This window comes from Dromaius novaehollandiae, chromosome 1, assembly GCF_036370855.1.
Source record: "Dromaius novaehollandiae isolate bDroNov1 chromosome 1, bDroNov1.hap1, whole genome shotgun sequence".
In the NCBI taxonomy this organism is placed as follows: domain Eukaryota; kingdom Metazoa; phylum Chordata; class Aves; order Casuariiformes; family Dromaiidae; genus Dromaius; species Dromaius novaehollandiae.
The window spans coordinates 112513609-112534265 of record NC_088098.1 but is presented as its reverse complement, the minus strand read 5'-3'; positions in this window follow the sequence as shown (position 1 = coordinate 112534265).

Genomic DNA, 20657 nt, shown 5'->3' with positions numbered 1-20657 from the left:
AGAGAAGGGCTGAGTGGAGATGTGAAGGTTGGGAACAGCCTTGGCTGCAGTGACCATAGGATGGTGGAGCTCAGGATCCTGAGGGGAGGGAGCAGGGTCACAACTCTGGACTTGAGGAGAGCAGACTTTGGGCTCTTCAGGGACCTGCTTGGAAGAATCCCCTGGGAGAGAGTCCTAGAAGGGAGAGGGGTCCAAGACAGCTGGTTAATATTCAAGGATCCTCCTCAAGAGCAGTGCACCCCAGTGAGCAAGAAGTCAAGCAAAGGGGGCAGGAGATGCGCATGGATGAACAAGAAGCTCCAGGCAAAACTGAAACAGAAGAAAGAAGTGTACAGAAGGTGGAAGCAGGGACAGGTAACCTGGGAAGAACAGGGAAGAATACAGGCATGTTGTTCAAGTATGCAGGGATGGGGCTAGGAAGGCCAAGGCCCATCTGGAGCTATATCTGGCAAGCGATGTCAAGGACAGCAAGAAGAGCTTCTTTTTTGTTCATCAGTAACACAAGGAAGACTAGGGGAAACGTAGGCCTGCTGCTGAATGAGGCAAAAGATACAGAGAAGGCAGAGATACTGAATGCCTTCCTTGCCTCAGTCTTTACTGCTAAGACCAGCCTTCAGGAATCCCAGACCCTGGAGACCAGGCAGGAAGTCGGGAGAAAGGAAGAATTTCCCTTGCTGGAGGAGGATCCAATTAGAGATCACTTAGGCAAACATCCACAAGTCCATGGGCCCTGATGGGATGCACCCACAAGTGCTGAGGGAGCTGGCCCATGTCATCGCCAGGCCATTCTCCATTATCTTTGAAAGGTCACGGTGATCAGGAGAGGTGCCTGAGGACTGCAGGAAAGCAAGCATCACTCCAGTCTTCAAAAAGGGCAAGAAGGAGGACCCAGGGAACTACAGGCGAGTCAGCCTCACCTCGGTCCCTGGAAAGGTGAGAGAGCAGATCATCCTGGATACTATTTCCTGGATTCACAGAGGGAAGATCATGTTTAACCAACCTGAGAGCCTTCTACGATGGGATGACCAGCTGGGTAGATGAGGGCAGAGCAGTAGACATTGTCTGCCTTGACTTCAGCAAGGCTTTCAATGCTGTCTCCCATAACAGCCTCATAGGCAAGCTCAGGAAGTACAGGCTGGATGAGTGGACAGGGAGGTGGACTGAGAACTGGCTGAATGGCAGAGCTCAGAGGGCTGTCACTTGCGGCACAAAGTCTAGTTGGAGGCCTGTAGCCAGCGGTGTCCCCCAACGGTGGAGGGGGGGAGGTCCAATACTGAGTCCAGTACTCTTCAACCTGTTCATCAGTGACCCAGAGGAAGGGACAGAGTGCACCCTCAGCAAGTTTGCTGATGATACAAAAGTGGGAGGGGTGGCTGATGCACCAGAGGGCTGTGCTGCCATTCAGAGGGACCTCAACAGGCTGGAGAGATGGGCAGAGAGGAACCTTGTGAAGTTCAACAAAGGCAAGTGCAGGGTCCTGCACCTCGGGAGGAATAACCCCATGCCCCAGTACAGGCTGGTGTCTGACCTGCTGCAAAGCAGCTCTGTGGAGAAGCACCTGGGTGTCCTGTTGGACACCAAGTTGACCATGAGCCAGCAATGTGCCCTTGTGGCAGAGAAGGCCAATAGTAGCCTGGGCTGCATGAGGAAGAGCACTGCCAGCAGGTCAAGGTACATAATCCTCCCCCTCTACTGAGCCCTGGTGAGGCCACATCTGGAGCACTGTGTCCAGTTCTGGGCTCCCCAGTACAAGAGAAATACAGAGCTACTGGAGCAAGTCCATTGCAGGGCTGCTAAGATGATGACGGGACTGGAACATCTCTCCTATGAGGAAAGGCTGAGGGAGCTGGGCCTGTTCAGCCTGGAGAAGAGAAGAAGACTGAGGAGGGATCTTATCAACGTGTATAAGTAAGTAAATGGAGAGCGTGAAGAGGATGGGGCCAAACTCTTCTCAGTGGTGCCCAGTGACAGAATGAGAGGCAATGGGCGCAAACTGAAACAGAGGAAGCTCCATTTGAACATGAGGAAAAACTTTTTTACTGTGAGGGTGACTGAGCACTGGAACAGGTTGCTCTGAGAGGTTGTGGAGTCTCCAGTCTTGGAGATATTCAAAACCTGTTTGGACAGGGTCAATGTGCTGTAGGTGACCCTGGGGTTGGACTAGATGATCTCCAGAGGTCTCTTCCAACCTCAACCACTCTGTGGTTCTGTGACATGCATTTTACACAGCAAAGTGATAAAAGAATATTAACTACTGGAAGGCCTTGGTACTTCAGAATTCAATCAACAATTAGAAGTAACTGGTGACTATAAATAGTGCACTGCCTCTTTGTGATTACCAAGAAGATAAATCACTCAGGAAGGTGTATGTAAAAAGGAAAAAGATAATAAATTCACTGTGAATGGGATTATATGGAATTCCTTCACAAAATACAGTGAACTACAAGGTTTACTTTTTGAATTTAACAGCCTAAGAAAATTTCCCATACAGTTTTTGCAGGGAGAAAAGAAGAGAAATTGCATGTACTAGCATTAGTTGATGAGATCTGCAGATTTGAATTTCTCTGTTATTCTACTAAACTCTTTAAACATTATAATATTTCTATTATAAAATTCTAAATCTTTGCCACTACAATGTTTTCCTCATACTTTTTTCATGCTGCAAAATTCCTGTTTATGGGTTATGACAACATGAATTATGACAGTTCAGGATTATGAAAAAAGTTATGTAATCCCTCTCATCTTCTGCCTCTTCCACCTGTTTAATTTAGTATCCTCATTTTTGATAAATGTAATAGATCTCACCTTTTTTAATTCACTATTTGCTCCAGAAATTGTATGCTATTTTTCTGGCAATGGCACTCCTGTAGTATGGTAGCTAATGGTCTGTTCATGAATATTGAGCTGTGGTGTTGGAAAAAACCCAGCAGTGATTATGCTGGAAACCCAGTTTTTATATTAGACAACTTGTATAACAAGCTATGCTTTCCTTGAATAGGCAGGCTACATGATGCTCAAAGAAAGCTTCAGCTACAGAGATTTCTAAAGGTTTTCTCTATTTTGGTCATTCACCTTGCAATGTTATACGTTATTCATTATGGATGCAAGAATACACACACTCATCTTTAACTACACCATATAGCCTAAGAATTGAACTGTTATTCACTTTCTTACTAACCAAAATTGCAATAACTTGCAGATACTGTTCCCCCCTCCATCACTTTGCTATCCTAGGATAGTGGACATGATACAATATATACATAAATGCACTGCAATATATGCACTTTTAAAAGCAGTCGTAATAATCTGCTAAAATACAGAGCAATTACTGAGCCCTGAGTAAAATCTGAAATCGGAGAAGTAGCAGACTATTCTATGTAGAGAGTGTTTCAGATATACCTCTCTAGACCTTCAGGCTTAGGCCTTCGCTCACATACAAGCTTTTAGTTCATCTCTTTTTAAGAGTAAAGGTGATCCAGGAGATTCCTAAGCTGACCCTGACTCAATCACTGAACACTTTCAAAATGAGTATATTCCAGTCTGCTGCCCTGGTTTAAGTATAAGTCTAGCTGTACAGACTTACTTTTTTTTTTTTAATCTTTGTAGATATTTCATTTTCACCATTACCTTTGGTTGAACAAACTATTGCTCATTTAAGAAGTGGAAAGGAATAAGGAGAACACATCTAAAATTATATCTGTTCTATAGAGCCCAAAGACATTATACCTTTATTTAACAGAGACTATGATAGCTGCCTGTGTACAGTACATGACTTGTCTTCCCTAATCAGCATTCCTCAGTTTGACACTAATGTATCCTAACAAGGACAGACAGAAGTTGTGTAAAAACAAAGAGAGATTTGGCAAAGGGCTGGGGTTGTTGATAAAATCTTCTAAGTGACTCACGGTTGCTGTGTCAAGTAACATACTCAGCTAGGGTGCAATTGCAAACTGACACAGAGGACACACATACTTTTTCAAATCCCCTCCCCTTGTCTGCTGTTAAAGATGCATTCCAGACAACTTTCAATCCCTGTTGTTTTGAAATACAAACAACAATCATATTTCCCATCACTTATATCACTTCTACTCATGGACCATATAAAATTAAGGGCTTGGAAAAGTCATGCCTCATTCAGAGCTAACATGGATACCTGTATTGTGCCACATGGATGTAGAAGTGTGTGTTTACTCCATCCTTATTAAATATAACAAACACAGCAGATTGAGAATACCAGAAAGGGAATACTGAATGCCATAAGCAAAATAATAATGTTCCAACATTTTAGTCTGAGGACTTGAGCAAGAAGCAAGGAAACAGTAGAAATTTCAGGGTAGTTCAGGGTAGTATATTACCTTTAACAATCTAATAACAACAGAGGCCCCAGCTGGAATTTGACTACAGTTGTTCACATGATAGGCTTGGCATAAGATTTACAATGAAACAGAAACTGGCTAGTTTAAATAAGCTACAGGTAGAGGAAAGAACAAGAGATGGTAAGAGCTGAAAGTAATAACTATAGTCGCACAGGCAAGTTGTGTATAAACTGAGTACGGCATCTTTTTCTTGTTATGTGAATTAAATATTATGTGGAAGTCAAAACTGAGTGAGGATATTGACTCAGTAAAACAGCTGTCATTAAAAGTCATTTCTCAAAGTCATTCTGTTCACTGTGGCAATACAGAGAATTCAGAGCTTGAAAACCGTCAGTGTATGTTACCGCTGCAACTGTTCTCCTGTACTAGTCTAAGCACCTGTATCTATACATGATTACTTTTTAGATCTAAACCTGATTGTCAAGCTATGGACAGATGCAATACTATTAAAAAGGCTTAAGGGAATGACTCAAAAAAAAAAAAAAAAAAAGCCTAAAAATCAATGTTTTTGATTTCCTATTCAAACTTGTACAGTATTAAAAAAACATGCTATTGCATGTATTTGCGGCTAGAAATGCTGAAAGAAACTGCAAATATCTGAGAATAGAAAAGTGAGTTTGAACTGTATGTGTTGGCTAATAAGCCTGAGTTTTCCCCATGCCATTAAAGAACAGTCTTCCGCATTTGGAGGAAAAAAGCACCGTACTTCTCATACATACGCAAACTATGTAATTGGATTCAGAAAGTTGCGAAGTGTTACACATTAATTCCTCCTGAGAGATTTGGTGTAGTTAGCTGCAGCTCGCCAAACCAAGCATTGTGGGAATTAGGAACCTCCCCCTCACCTATATAACAAGTATTTGTAGTAACTTGAATCTATTAAGAAACCCAGCAGTCCAAAACAAAGATGTGTTTGAGATACAAAAATCATTTGTAAAAGAAAATTGAATAATCTCCTGGTTTCTTGTATTTTTCTCCCTGAAAAGCTGTTATTTCTAATTACAGAAGGAAAAAAACAACAAAAACAACCTGCTCTTCTCTTGAAAAAAAATCACTTGAAAAGCCCACTCAAATTCATTTTGTCTGCTTGTTATGTTAGATGGTGTTTTGCAAAATGTTTAGTAGTTTAAAAAGAAACCAAAAAAAAAAAAGCATTTTGGTATATTATAAGCAGCTTTAAAAATATGTGCTGTTTGCACTCTCTAGCCCAGCTCATCACATACCTGTAGGCAAACCTGTTGGCAAACACTTCATTTCGAAGTAAGATTTATTTGCCCAAACTATTAACATGATATTTTTGAATAATAAATAGTGGTTCTCTTAAATTGTACCCTGATCTGTTTGTAAGACAAAAAAGAAAACATTCATCAAATAAATTATTCACTAGAAATTAGGCACCAAGTTCTGAGAGCAGACAGCTTTTTGTAGGGTCTGGGTTTTTTTAATAAATGCCTACTTTATATTTTCATTGAAACTTTTAAAGTGTCTCTGGAAACTCTTGAAAATCATAATGTGCATTTATGTAGTTTACAAATCAACTGTGAACTTCAAGCTTTCAATAGGTTTATTTAGATATGTGTGTATTTACCTTACAATATAGTCTTCTTTCTAGTACTTTTCTAGTACATACTACATTCTAGTACTTCATTTCTAGTACATTTCTAGTACTTTTGTTACTGGCTAAATCAACCTAGGGAAAAGACCTGAAGGAAGGGAGAGCAAGACACACTAAAATTTCCTCCAGACTACCTTGTTTTATTTTGATAGTATTTGAAAATCCTGTTTAAAAAAAATGGGGTAAAAGATCCAGACTGCGATAGCATTTGTGCTGAATTTCAAACTGTGTTAAGTATTCCAGAATGATCTTTAATTGTGAAGTTGTCTGCTCCAGTTTTGATTAAACTGCTTCGCAAATACACATTTTCATTTAATTTTCCTCATATTGCAAATTAAAATTGTTAAAGTTGATCAGTAACGAATAACTCTAAGACCATGCCAGATTACTGCTGTGTGACCTTCTTGGGGTGACAAGTGACCAAGACACCACTTTTAAGTGAGATCAGGTAGAGAAACTATGTAATCGCCCCTTTTCCTACAAGTAAATGTTCTATTTGTTTGATGCTAACAATAACATAGCATTAATAGCAACACCATCAATATTTTACACAGTTTCTCAAGTCTTTCTTCCTGATGAACTTCCCAGCTGAAAAAAACAGCAATCTTAATAGCAGGTTATATAGCCAGCACTGACTGCCCTCTGAAGCAAGTTCACAGTAGGGCTAAACAAGACAGGAATTAACAAAACTGTTCAAATCAAAGAAAGGAAAATGATAGGTTACATAAATAAACCACTAAACATAAGCTTATTTCAAAATAATTTTATTGGAAAAGTTCACACATCAAATATGAAGTCCAGAAATGTCAGTAGATAATATGGTGCATGCAACATGCACTGTGATTAGCATTAATACTTGCTTTCTTTCCTTGCATTCTTGGAGAATTCCTTGTCCTCCAGTAGATCAAAAACAATTACTAGAAAAACCACCTACCTTCATACGTGGTAAAACGCACCTCTCTACTTGAAGAGAAAAATAGTTTCTTGTTCCTGAATTCAAGTTCACTTCTCACCCTGCTTATATTTTAGCAGATTTCTTTACTTTAGATTTTTTTCATGTTTTCCCAGAGTCCCAGTGGACACATTAGGATTAAAAAAATAATAAAAATTATTGAATTCTCTTTTTCCCTTGAAGGCACAGGGTTCAATCTTTTTCTTGGACCTTGCCATTAACAAGATTTTCATACAAGAAAATCCACTTGTAATGTGATACATGCTCACACCATATTTACAAGAAATATATGGAAACACTTCTGCATAATTGAGTTTTCCACTGAATTTTAGAGATAATCAACTTTCAGAAAATGATTTCATGTTCAGATACTTCAAGAAGACACAATATTCAGACAGTCCTGTCTGGAAAATTGGATATTTATGCCATTAAAAAAAAAAAAACTAAAAAACAAATGTAGATTCTCCTGCCAAGCTCTTCTCTACATTTATGAACCCAGATCTACGACATTGTAATGAACGGCCCCACCAGAAAGCAAGACTGATCCATGAATACCAGCACTCTGAATGTGTTTCTATAAATACATATACACGAATGATTTGTCCATAATGCAGTTACTTACGGAAATGCTTAAATAGGTAAAGTTTGGCCTGCCCATGGAGTACCTGCTCTTTAGGAAAAAGCACTGTGAAGATTTCCAGCTCTGTAGTTCCCCAGCAGCTTCTCTCCATGACAACATGGTCCCACCTGCCTGCCTCCTTTCTGGAAGCACCCTTGCCTGCTCCCTCCTCTTACCTTGCCTTCTGCTGTTTCTCATTAGCATTGCAAAAGCATGCAGAGAACTCATTTTTGCATATTATTTTTTTCAACAATCATACTGCTGTGAGCGTACCATGTAGGGACAGTCTTTCTACCTCAATTTTTTTTTCTATGAGAGGAGGAAATAAAAGGAGAGGATAAGAGAGAGGAAGGAACTCATTGTGCTGAGATGTGAGAAGATGCATAGAAACATACTCAGAAACTGCTCACTCAAAAGTATCCAAAAATGCTTTTCCATGCTCAAAATTTTTAACTCAGGCTCACTTAGTAGCTTAGGAGTTAATCAGTTCCAAAAGCAGAAGTATTAATAAAGGCAAGTTTAGCATGTGGCTTCTTTTGCAATTGGAAAGAGGTTTGCAATTAGTCCATCTGATTAATGAAAAAAACAAGTCACATATACAATGATTTACTGTTATTGCTTCTGTATCATTGTTTCTGTTGCAGCAAATAGAAAGTGTTAGTTATTCACATGGAAGAAAGTGGAGAGGGTTCAATGTGTTACACACTTCTAGGACTTTTGAAAGTCCAACTATGTAAAAATCTTTAAAAAAAGATCAAACTTAGGCATTTGTTTCAGATGATATTAGTAAGATATCCTGTATTTCATAAGTAGAGGGCAATAAAGTCCTACTATCTTATGAAGATCTTAAATTAATGAATAGCATAATAATAAAGAGAATTTAAAATCATTTGTATGTATTAACAGACAAAATGAAAAATTTGACAACACATTCTTAAACATAATCAGGATTACCCAAGCAAAATGCTGCCCGAGAAAAAAATGAGGACTGATTATAACTCTTACAATGATCACTCACTATATTAGTGATACCTGATTATACCTAAAAAGAATGATTCAATGGGGTATCAGGCTTCACCTCTATAAACTCAAGACTGAATACACAGTAACTGTATAACCGGCTCAGCTCAGCATTTACTATCACACTATCATATCTGTGAATTTTACAGTGCTGAAGCTTTTATTCAGCAGTCAACTTAACTTCAGCAAAGAATATACACTTAAATGTAAATGTAATGTAAACAATAAGTTATTTTTAATGACAGCTTCTTTGTGCTCAATGGATTGCTGAACAGTGATACGGCACTGCAGGAGAAATGGACTTTCTGAAGTTCATCTTTGGGGGTGGTTCCTTTACCTCCTGGCTTGAAGGAACACTAGAACAATTTAGCAGATCCGCACAGCTTTTCATTGCAATCGCAGATTTCAAATTAACAAATATCACTATATGATCATAAAGTTATTTCAAGAGAGAAGGAAATACGCTTACAACAGAAATGTTCTGTCAGATACAATGGTGGTTGTTGCCTCTTCGTCTAAAAAAAGTAGCAGTCAAAATCATATTCATATAACTATATGCAAAGAGACAATAGACAGATTGTTTATCATGGGATTTATTTAAGGGATGAACATACAACCAGAAGTCAAACTTCCTTTCTATAAAGTGATAAACAAGAAAACATTCACTCTACATGTCTAAGAGTTTTACTGTTCTTCCTCATACTGCTCTGCTGAACTATTGCTCTTTTGTCATGCAAAATACACTGAGTCCTGGGATTAGTTTCTTAAATCATGGATTTATCTGTGTGTGTGCAGTTCTTCAGAAGCCAATAGAGTTATAGCAGTAATGAATTTAGACGATTATCCTGAACTATCAGTCAGCATTTGATTTGCATGCAGATTAAGAGACTAATATTAACCATTGTGTATTAATGTATGCTTCTGAAGATCTCAGGGTCATACTGTTGATTCAATCACCTTTCAAAATGTGTCTATATTCAGGTTCATTGTCACATCCTGAAAGCTTCCCAAGTCAGCAGCAGCCTATGGGTTTGTCTGTTATGAAAGTATTTCAAGAAGTAGGAGAGAAAGGTCAATCAATTCAGTTTAAAAAACAGTAGCTATAACAGACCTCCTCAAGAACTCAGCTGGAGCTTTCTTCTACGCATCTCAGCCCTTATAAAAGGTCACAAGTTTTGCATTCACTTGATCACAGACCAAGTGTCTGGGGGGTGGCTGGGCTTGCCGTGTCCTGAGCTGGGCTGGGCTGACCAGACACCTTGTGGCCGAGTGCCCATTGCCCAGCCTGTCTGAGCTGCAGCTCGATGAGTGCTTCTGAGGGAGGGTCTGAGAGCCCCAGGCAGCCCCTGCCCTGCAAATAGCCCCTGGGGCTGGGGCTGTGGGGCAGCTTCACCCCTTAGCTGGCAGCAGGGGAAAGGGAGCAGGCAGGGTAGGAAAATGTATAAAAGAAAGCCAAGTGGCCCCCAGAACCAAGGTGGAAGGGACCCCGCCACCAGCATCACACTCCTCCTGGTGAAGGTCTGGGGACATAGACAAACCTCTGCAACGTTTCTCACCTCTCTGCTTGGTGAAGGCTGAAATTGTCAACAGTAGGTCCAAGAGGAATATTGAAAGGGTGGGCCTAACACCAGAAAAAATAGTTTTCTTATTTAACAGTTTTAAAGGTATTACTATTAATGAAACTTTGCTATATTAATTTTGACTGTGTTAGTATTACTGGACTAACAGTAATTATTTCTCAAATTGTAATTTGGTTTTATGATCTTAATTAGGTTAAAAATAAATTCTTGCCTCTCTCCCTCTTTATATATCGTGCATTCTTTTTTGTCCATAACCATGATTATATTCATTTTGGTTTACAATATTGAATTATAGTGTGATGTCTCAGATGAACTGCATGTCACATTGTGTTAAGTTCTGCACATAGACATCAGAAGAGCTGGAGGTCCAAAAAATTACAATCTTATTAGCTAAGATAGACAAGAGATGGGAGAAGACATTACAAAACAGCAACTGTGTTACATTTAGTGAACTGAGGAACAAAAAGATTAAATAGATTGCCTTATAGCACAAAAATTCAATGCTAGATTAAAAGTCCCAAGTCTGTATCCTGTGTCTTGTCACTTCCAATCTCACAGCAACGATGAGTTATAAAATCATTCAGATTCCTCGTGCTTTATCATGGCAAAGTTGACGTATGACATGTAGGTAAACAACTTCTCAGTAGTAGTGGAGAGGGAATCCAAAGGTAGCCTGAAAAACTAGTACAATGCTTCCTCTCCTGTACGTTTGAATTCTTATTATATAAAAGAAGCATATAGTTCAAATTCAGAATGAGATGACAATGTTTAATCTTTGTATACTCAAGCGATGCATACTCAACATGTTAAAAAACAAAACCAGATTTGTTCATTGTGGAAAGCAGGAGGTGGCCAGTTTAAGAAGTCTGTGCTTTATCATCACCATACCCAGCTTTTCATATATGACAGCCTGTGAACTATAAAAATCCAATTACACTCTGCAATTGGGAAAGAGAGGTAACTAAATTAGATATGAAATTTTGTAGGAGGGAAGGAGAAGGTGTCTATTAAGACTTACAAAGGCCTGACCCTTTCGATGCGGTTAGTTGCATCTAAATTGACTTGCTCAGAACTGTCACAGCACGCACCAGTATCTTGATCTTGACTGGGACACAAAAGAGCTCCCATCTCACCTTTGCATCTAGCTATCTGCCATGGGGTTGAAATTACCCATGAGAACAGAGGAAAGCCTTGCCCTGGAACAGGCTCAGAATAAATACCTATGACTCAGGGTTCACAGTGCTCTCATTTCAAATGTTCCCAGTGTCGACAGAAATGTGGAAACTCCCAGCAGTTTAGGAAGCGGCTGCTTCAGTTTCAGGCCTTGTTATTCTGAGCATTGTAGTCTTTCAGAAATTGGGCCTCTCCTGCTCAGAGATGTTATCACAGGATGGTGTGAAGCTATGAACAGCCACTTGCCTTTGCAACGTGAGTGAGTGCGAAAAACTTGTCCTGGGAGGCTCCAGATTTCCTGCAGCAGCTCTGCTGAAGAAACGGGTGGTAAGAGAGGGAATTTCTGTCCATTACCTTGTAGATAATGAGGTCCAACAGAGCTGGAGATGGTCATTCATATTCCCACCTAAACCCAAGGATCAGTAAGACTGGCTGAGCCACCCTCACTCTGCATCTAGAGTCCTCCCATCCATACAGAGATGGAGCTAATGTGGGCTGACATTGTCCCCTCTTTGTTAACACATGAAATCATGTACAAAATGGACAGACCCTGACATGGGCCAGTGGTGAATCACAAAAGAGTTTTTTCTTTTTTTTCTGACCAGAAAAAGCACTTTATTCTTTCTGAATAATTCTCTTTCCAGTAGCACACTAGCCGCATTTTCCTTCTGCCTTCCTGCATCATTTTTTAAATAACACACTATGCATGTAAGAGAAATTGTTTTGTATCTCTAGGTAACAGTTTGCGTATGATGTATTTCTATTTAAGTCATTGGGAATGTCATTTGGTTAATAACTAACTAGGCAGTGAAAACTTTTCTTCTACCTGTATCCAGCCTCCTGTGATGCACAAGTAGAGGATGTTAATCATGTTTAACAAAAGGTGAAAATCATTCTAGTGAACATAAATAAAACTAAATGTGTTTAAATTAGCATATTTTCTATATACTAACTCTTGCATACTTGTAAATTTATTTTAGCTAAAGAACTATAGCACACAGCTCAAAATATATGTACATAAGAATCTTAGGTAAGAGCTGTACTGAGAGGTAGCCCTATGTATAAATCATCAGTGAAAATAAAACACTAATTGTGCAGCATATTGCACTTCATCTCCTACACACAGCTTTGTTCCTATGGATGTGATAGGAACCTTAGAGAAGTTGCAGAATTAGGATGGGTTATACCTGTATAAAGACAGAGCTACTGAAGTTCAAGTGCAGGACAGAAATGAGATCATGGATGATGAATAAGCATTAATAATGTCCTGTGTCCATCATCCTTTCTACCTCTATAAAGTGCGGCATCACAGCAAAAGCCTACTTCCAGATTCCTTAAACATGGATTAAATTTGGTTCCATTAGTAAAGTGAAGCTTTGCTAAAACTGCTGCGGTTGGTCTTTGAATACACTGAAGCAATTCGATCATTCACTTCCCTTCACTCTCAGTGGATTCCACAACATATCTGACATATTCTTTCTAATTTTGGTTTTGATTGTAGGTGGTAAAGTCTATGATGGTTATTTAACAATGCTAGGGACTGACATAACTCAATTCGCTTATGTCATGCTGGGACTTATAACTACCTAACTGGGATTTTGCATATTCCCATTTTCATTCTAATGCAATACTGGAAACCTTAGCACAGATGGTTCATCTTTACAATACTGTAATTGAATGTGTATCATCTCAGATGTTTTGGCAGTTCCGAATGGGCTGAGGAGGTTGGCTGGCAAAAGCAGTCAAGTTGATTCAATATTGTAATGAAAAGTAAGTGATTATGATGTTTATTTCTGAAATATTTTGTTGGGAATGATGAGTTTATCTTAATTCATGTTCAAGTACAGACTTTTCTCACTGAAGAAATTAAACTGTTGAAGAAAAAATAAAAAAGCACAGACAACACATATCTATCCATCTGTATCTAAAAAGCTAAAAAACTTTGCTTTGGGAAAATGCTGTATCTTCATACTGCCACTGAGTAACATGTAGCGGAATGTAAAAATAATGGGTCTAGAGAATCTGAGTCTAGAGGTTATGTATAAGTAACCTTCATCTATCCTGACTCAGATCTAATAAAAACTTAAATTACACTGCTATTATATTTTAAGCCTAACCAAAATTAACCTATAAAATCCAGATATATGGTATATCTTCATTTATAAACTGCAATTTCTGTTGAAAGCAATTATCACTCTTTGCAGCATGATGTGATGGCAACTTGTGTACACTGGCACAAAGGTAGTAAGGAGAAGAGACTGTAACTGTCACTGCAACTTTCTGCTCTATTCTAATACGTACTTGATTAGCACATACTAGCACCCACCAATAAGACTGACAATCTCTTGTTAATAGACTGTTTATTTGCCCAGTTTGAGGAAAATAAATAGTGACCAATTTGGCTTATTTATATAAGGTACAGCTTGGAAATCAATTTTAAGTGGGCAGGAACTGATTCTTAGAGGGCATTTTGTATTACTAAAGAGAATGGATTTTTCATTTTTTTTTAAACACCCTTGGCCACCGAAGTCAGAGACTTCCATTACTGTCCCAATAGTAACACCTACTGCAATGCGTTCAGGGTGTTGAGAGATATACGTGGTATATTTTGTTTCTAGAATATCACCTACAACCTGATTTGCACTTGCTAGAACTGTTACGAATTAGGGTTAACAACAGGAAGTATAAAATAATCAATGACCCACAAATCAGACATGTTTGAAACAGGCATTTGCTATTTTACTGTAGTAAAGAGATTTTTTTTGAGAGACCCATATTACATGGTCATTGTGTAAGCAGTTCTAGCAATAGCCAAGTAAATGGAAATCTAGTATCACCCCCTCCCCCACTAATAGATAAGTTTGTCCAATAAAAAGGGCAAGTCAAATTAAATCATTTAATCCCTTTATTAGGGCTTTCTGCCCACAACAGTAGCCCACTGTATAGTACAGGTCTCATCATAATATTAGAGAAACCTGAACTAGCACTCATAGCTAGCGTGGTCACTGGTGACTAACTGCAATACTGCAGAGTTCCACCCAGCCAAAATAAATAGCTAATAAATGGGGAGCAAGGGACTCTTCACCTACATTGTCACAGCTAGGCCCTACCCTAGGACAACCAATATATAGTACTATTACAGTCTTCATCTGCATCCATAAAAACCTGAGACTGAGTAAACATTTACAAAACCTGGCAGCCAACCATCCAGCAGTTTTATTTCAATAAACCAGACAAAGAGGACACATCCATCAGAAGCAGCAGTTGCTTGGAAAAACCCAAGTGCCACCAAACTGTTTTCTTAATGATACGTTCACTCTGTTTTCCAGCACATCACTATGATCTGCCCACTCTCCCAGCTAAACTGCTGAATTAAAATATATAATTTTTGCCTGCCTGACCAATTTTGAAGTCTAAGCCATGGAGCTGCTATGATGACAAGTATGGTAAGAACTGGAAGTCATATATGTAATAGGTCCAGGAATGAATACATCCATAAATGGGCCATACATCCATGAAAGGGCCTGTGCAGAAAGAAGAAACAAGAAGCAATGTGCTTCTCATGTTTGTCATTTTTAAGATTCAGATTTGACAGAGAAAATTTTACCTAACAGAATAAATATCCAGTTACACAAATTTAGCCTAATCTATTTGTAAGGCTATTCTAAGAATGTGAATAAAAAGACAAGCTGCAAGGAATATAGCCTAATCTATTTGTAAGGCTATTCTAAGAATGTGAATAAAAAGACAAGCTGCAAGGAATATAATTTATCTGAACTCTGCAAAAATGCCATGTAAGGCAGGGCTTTACAGGCCAGCTACTTTCTACATGGTTATTGGCAAAAATGGAGAAGTAGAGCCTGAAAGGAAGAAGATGAATTGCTTACAGAAAAAATAAGATGTTTCAGTCACAGTTACATGGTCAGTGGGCCCGTATTAGGCAGGTCAGAAGCCCAAAGGAATATTTATTAAAAAACAAAAGCAAAAAACAGAACTCCCTTCTCTCCCCCCCCTAAAAACCACCACCAGCAAAGAACAGCTTGGTTGAGTACTGTTATTCAATTACATCTTTCTGTACCTTCACTATTATCAGGGTCGAAGAATGGAAAAGGGAAGAATACAGAGTTTACTCTCCTCTGCTTCTTGTCCGAAACAGTTTTTCCCACCCTCCAGGCCTGCTGGTTTTCATCAGCATTACAAGGTAAAGCAGAATCAAGACTTCAGTGATAATATGAGGTAGCCAGCATCATTGTGCACTTTGAGGAAGACCATAACCACCTAAGCAGGAAATACAGCCGCTATATGAAAGCCTCCTGTTCCCATTCAAAATCAGGAAAAGAATAACAAGATATACCCAGAAAGTTATGAAGGATTAGGATAAACTCATCACTAAATATAGTCATCACTAAAAAAGTATCAGATCAGGAAGACTTCACACTCTCCAAAAAAACCTGTACATAGGTTTATGTAAATAAATACATATTCAAAAAACCCCCTCTAATACAGCAGCACAAGTTAAAATTTGCTCTAGTATCCATGTAATATTCTACCCTTCTCCCAGTCAGCATGATAGATCATGGATTTTTTTAATCACTTTTTTTATAATTTGTTTCACAAGAACTATTTTCTGCCAGCTAATGAGGTTTTGGGTTTTTTTGTTTGTTTGTTTGTTTTTTGGCTTAATTTTCTCCTAAAATCTTTTATTCTTATTTCTCTTATTCTTTATTTCTTTTATTCTTATTTCCTTCACTAAACTCCTTCTAATACATCTTTTGCCTAACTTTACATTCTTCTGTGTCTTTGTGCAAATCTCCACACTCATCCTACTCCTCTTCAAAATAAAATAAGTGATTAAAAAACCCATAAAACCTATAATTCTTGTCCCCAGTACAGATTTCCTATTGATTTGTTGTTTCAGGCTTCCTTCCTTCCCCCTCCTCCACTTTCTCCTTTTTGATTATTGACTTCTTGAGACTGGAAGTCTGTTTACACAACAGGACCTCAACTTGCCTGGAGCTTTCAGGTACTAAAATGATACTAATAAACAGTAAGCTTGCATGATTGCAATTGTCAGTCAGATTGTCAGTCTGATAATAACTCATTTTCTTAGGAACAAAAGAGAAAGCCATAACAACAACTAAACTTACTTACCTCCTGAAAAAGTGAGAGGCTGCAAACACCAGCCGTTGACAACATGATCATGTCTGGCCTCCTTTTGTTTCAACTCGCTGAATTTAAAGTGCCAAAAGGCATGCCTCGAAAGTATGCCTCGAAAAGGCATACTAAGAAAAAAATATTCTAGAAGTAGTAGTTCTGCAGTACCAGATAGCTAAGGAGGCTCTCAGGAAAGATGTTTGGGAATACTGCAATTAAATTAGCGTTTGATTGGGTGTCTGTTATGTTACTTGAGTATTTCTAGGGAAACTTAGGTTGTCTGTTACAGAGAAGAAATGGTCTGTCTTTTCTGAATAGTAAGCTCATCAATGACTGCCTTTTCTCATAGAAGTCACTGCATTTCAGAGCACTACATCTCACAGACTGCATAATCTCTCAAGGTAGCATATGCTTTTGAAGCTAAGCATAAATACTCAGTTTTCCATAATTTGGTAAAGAGCTCAGACTTCTTTGGGATATGGATAACAATATCATGATTATCAATAATAGTTCTGCTTTGGCTAACCTGTCATTAGACTGTCATACAAAGAATGTATGGTCTGGCAAAGTTTTGGGAAATTTCCTCCTTGCTCAGATAGTGGTAACAGTTTAGATACCAAACAATTGATTAGTAATATTTGTATTGCAAGAACTAAATGCTCTACATCATATCACAATCGTACTAAGACTGCATAAAGTGACAGTAAAAAGAATTCTCTGACACAAAACTGGAAAAAAAAAAACACTTTTAACCTAAGGTTTAAATCTTGCAAACAATTTATGCTTGTTCTATTTATTGTGAGTATTGTGAGTCTCACTGAAATCAGTAAGATAAATAAGTCCATAATTCATTAGGGCCAAAACAGAACAGGAGAAGAAAAGAAACATTTCTCCCATCTGGCAGTTGATTTACCCAACCAAGGCAACCAGCAGCATCCAAAATGGAAACTGGATCTTCTGAATCCCAGGCCAGTGCTTTAGTCTTTCTCTCTGTCAGCTTTCTGCTCTCTCACTTAAGACAAATTACGAATTATCTCTCCAGTATCTGATACAACACGCAGCGACTTCAATCTGCGAAAAGCGTGATTAGTCCGGTTGTAAAACTACACTTTTCTCAGCTGAGAAAATGAGCTTGACTTCAATTGTCTAAATGATCAACATTATACTGCTCTAAAATGTTGGCAATGAAAACTTACTCAAGTCTCAGCTCCAAAAGATTTTTTTTGTCTTCTAAATCTTCTCACCTGTCAATGAATTTTCTCTCTGGCTATTGGGCCCCTGCCCCCCAGCCCTCACTGTCCTTGCTCCCAGCGGTGACTGCCCAGCCTCTGGCCTGGCCCCATCTCAGCCTAGCCCAGAGCGGTGCTGGTGCCATGGCCCTGGCCCGGCCCGGCCACGGAGTCCTGGAGTAACTTTGCAAAGAAACTCTTGCAGAAAATAAACAAACATGTTCCTTGGTCATATATGCAGCACTTTTAGGTCCCTGTCCATCAGCACAAGCAACGAACACAGATCCTTCGTGGTCATTTTAGTGCATAGTTTTAGGTCATTGTGCCTTTTACCTTAAAGGGCTTATGTTGCCTTGATGAAGAATGTAAATGATAGTAAGATGACAGCTGTATATTACATCACCAAATTACACAACTGGAGTTTATTTCTTTTCCTTCACTCACAGAAGCAAAAAGTCATATTTTACAGACTAAAAGAATATCTTGAGATTTTTCAAAAGATACTACTTTCTACTGAATATATGCCTTATATATAGAAGGATAGAACAAAACATTGGAGCCAGGCATGCCACTAATACCAAGAGGTGCAGAACCATTACTCCAGTCTCACAATTAACACTTGCTTCCCATTAGGGAACAGCTTCATTACAAAACTTCTCTAAAATGAAAAGCTTTGTATAGGAAACCTCTAACATACATGACTGGTTTTATTCTGGCCTACTTATCAAACAGTAGTTCAAATTTCATTGCAAGTGACCTCTTAATTAAACTTGCAGTACACCACCTGCAAGGAGTCATTACATTATTACATTCTGCACATGCTTCTTTTCTTAAAAAAAAGTGTAGTTCTCAAATCCATTGGGAAGAAATTCTTTCAAAACTCATTATGTTTATATTTTACTGTTTTGGAAAGTGGCTTAGAAGTACACAGCACTTCACCATTTTGAGAGATTAAAGATGTTTTTGTCTTTAGGATATAAGTAAATGATTCTTCCCCCCCACACTCTGTGATAAAATTACGTTCCAAAGTAAAATCCGTTTGCCATGTCATGGACTATAAAGCTCCTTTTTTCAATTAAAAATAATAAGAAATAATTTGTCCCTCACTAGCTCAGTCCTGGAAGATGACATTTTCTTTATGGAAAAAGTTTTTCTTTGTAATTCAAAACTTTTTTTTTTGAAAAAAATCTTATCATCAGTATGCCTGAATGAGTTCCAGAAATTCATTGCCTGACTTGATAAACCTGCTGCCAGAAGTGGCTCGTTCTGCTTTTCCAGCAATGCTGTTGACAATGTTTTATATTGGTACTGATGGTGGAAGAGTTTCATCGCTTTGTATAATCATTCTGAAAGAGTTTCATCTTCTTGCTACACAAAAGATTTTGCAGAGATTTTAGTATTATACCCTAAAACCCAATTTAGGGTTAAATTTTTTAGTAAGTGTTAAATGAACCATCAAAGAAGTTTAAACCACATCCTCAAACAAAAGCACATTCCACATAGGGATGAACTTTCAAAAATAGTTTATTATGATCTGCGAGGGCTCAAATGTGAAATTTAGTTATATTTTGTTTAGCCAAGAAAGAAAATGCAAAGTGGAAGTGACACATTCTTTTCAATTTTTTTTATTGGTACATTTTATCTGTATCTAAGTTATTGGCAATGACACAGGTAAATAATTTGTCCTTATCAAGTTATCTGAGTAACCTTTTAAATATTTTTTCTGGTATTTTGAGTAAAATATTTTAGAAGCATCAGAGCATGATGTATAGCAGCAAGACTAAATTTTAAAAAGTTAGTTCTTTTTCTAAAGGTGTTATACGTTATCATTGCATTAGTAGTAATTCACAATAGTTGCACTTACCATTTATTTATAAATCAAAGGAGGACCCCTCTTGTGGCCAGTGCACTGGGCTCACTGGCTGTGAAGAGCTCACTGACTATCTGAGCTAAATTTCTACCTTGACAACTAACTGTCTGTATCATTTAAAGAAGTTTGGCTCCTTCAGAGCAAGGCATATACCTACACAAAAAGCTTTGAGACACATTGATGTTAGCAAGATACTAAGTCCGTTCCCTCAGGTTTTTTGCTAATTGTTGCTGTTGTCATTGCTGATTAGCTAAGCACATGCCTAAAGTATCTGCGGGATCACAGTTTAAGGAGCCATACAAAGAAGATACTGCTGTGAAGATTTACTGCTGGTGAAACTTTATTTTTTTCCTAACTATGGCCCCTCAGTGCTTTGGCTCATAGAGTTTGCTGGAGTTTCGATGGCACTCTGAAAATTAGTGCCTAGGCACTAATTAGGAACTTTTTAGTGCCTAGGCACTAATGCGCTGTCTAGCAAGTTTCTATGGGAATTCAGCCTCTTAGGAGGCTTCATTTTGTTGTCAACAAAACAGAAGATGTTCCCCTGCCATTTCAGCTGAGCTATATTGTCATGAGTGTGTTTCGCCCACCCATCCTCTGCCTTAGCGGAATACAAACCAGCAACGATGCAAAAGCCCATTTTAATGCAGACTGAGCCCAATCTGTTGTGACCAGTTCCCAGCGTCGCTAACACAATTATGTGCCTTTTGGCATGCTCAAAATCTGGCAAAACAAACTAGCTTCTGCCAATAATATCTTTTCCTGGTGTATGCTAAATACTTTTAAAAAGTTGCACCCTTCTCTGGAAAATGGATTACCTTTCAACACCAACATTTAGGGGGCCTCTCATCATGGGTCCAAACTCAGCTGGAGACTCAAAATGTGACAATAGTAATTTTTAATAACAATGGTGTATTTCACAAAAAAGAGAATAACAAATTGCAGGATTTCTTGGAGATTCAGCACTTCTATAACGGGGTGAACAAATCATTTAGGTTTCTTTTTGGTAATAAGCCTCCTAATGAATCAGACGTTCTTGACAGAAAGACACTTAGCAAAAATAAATGTG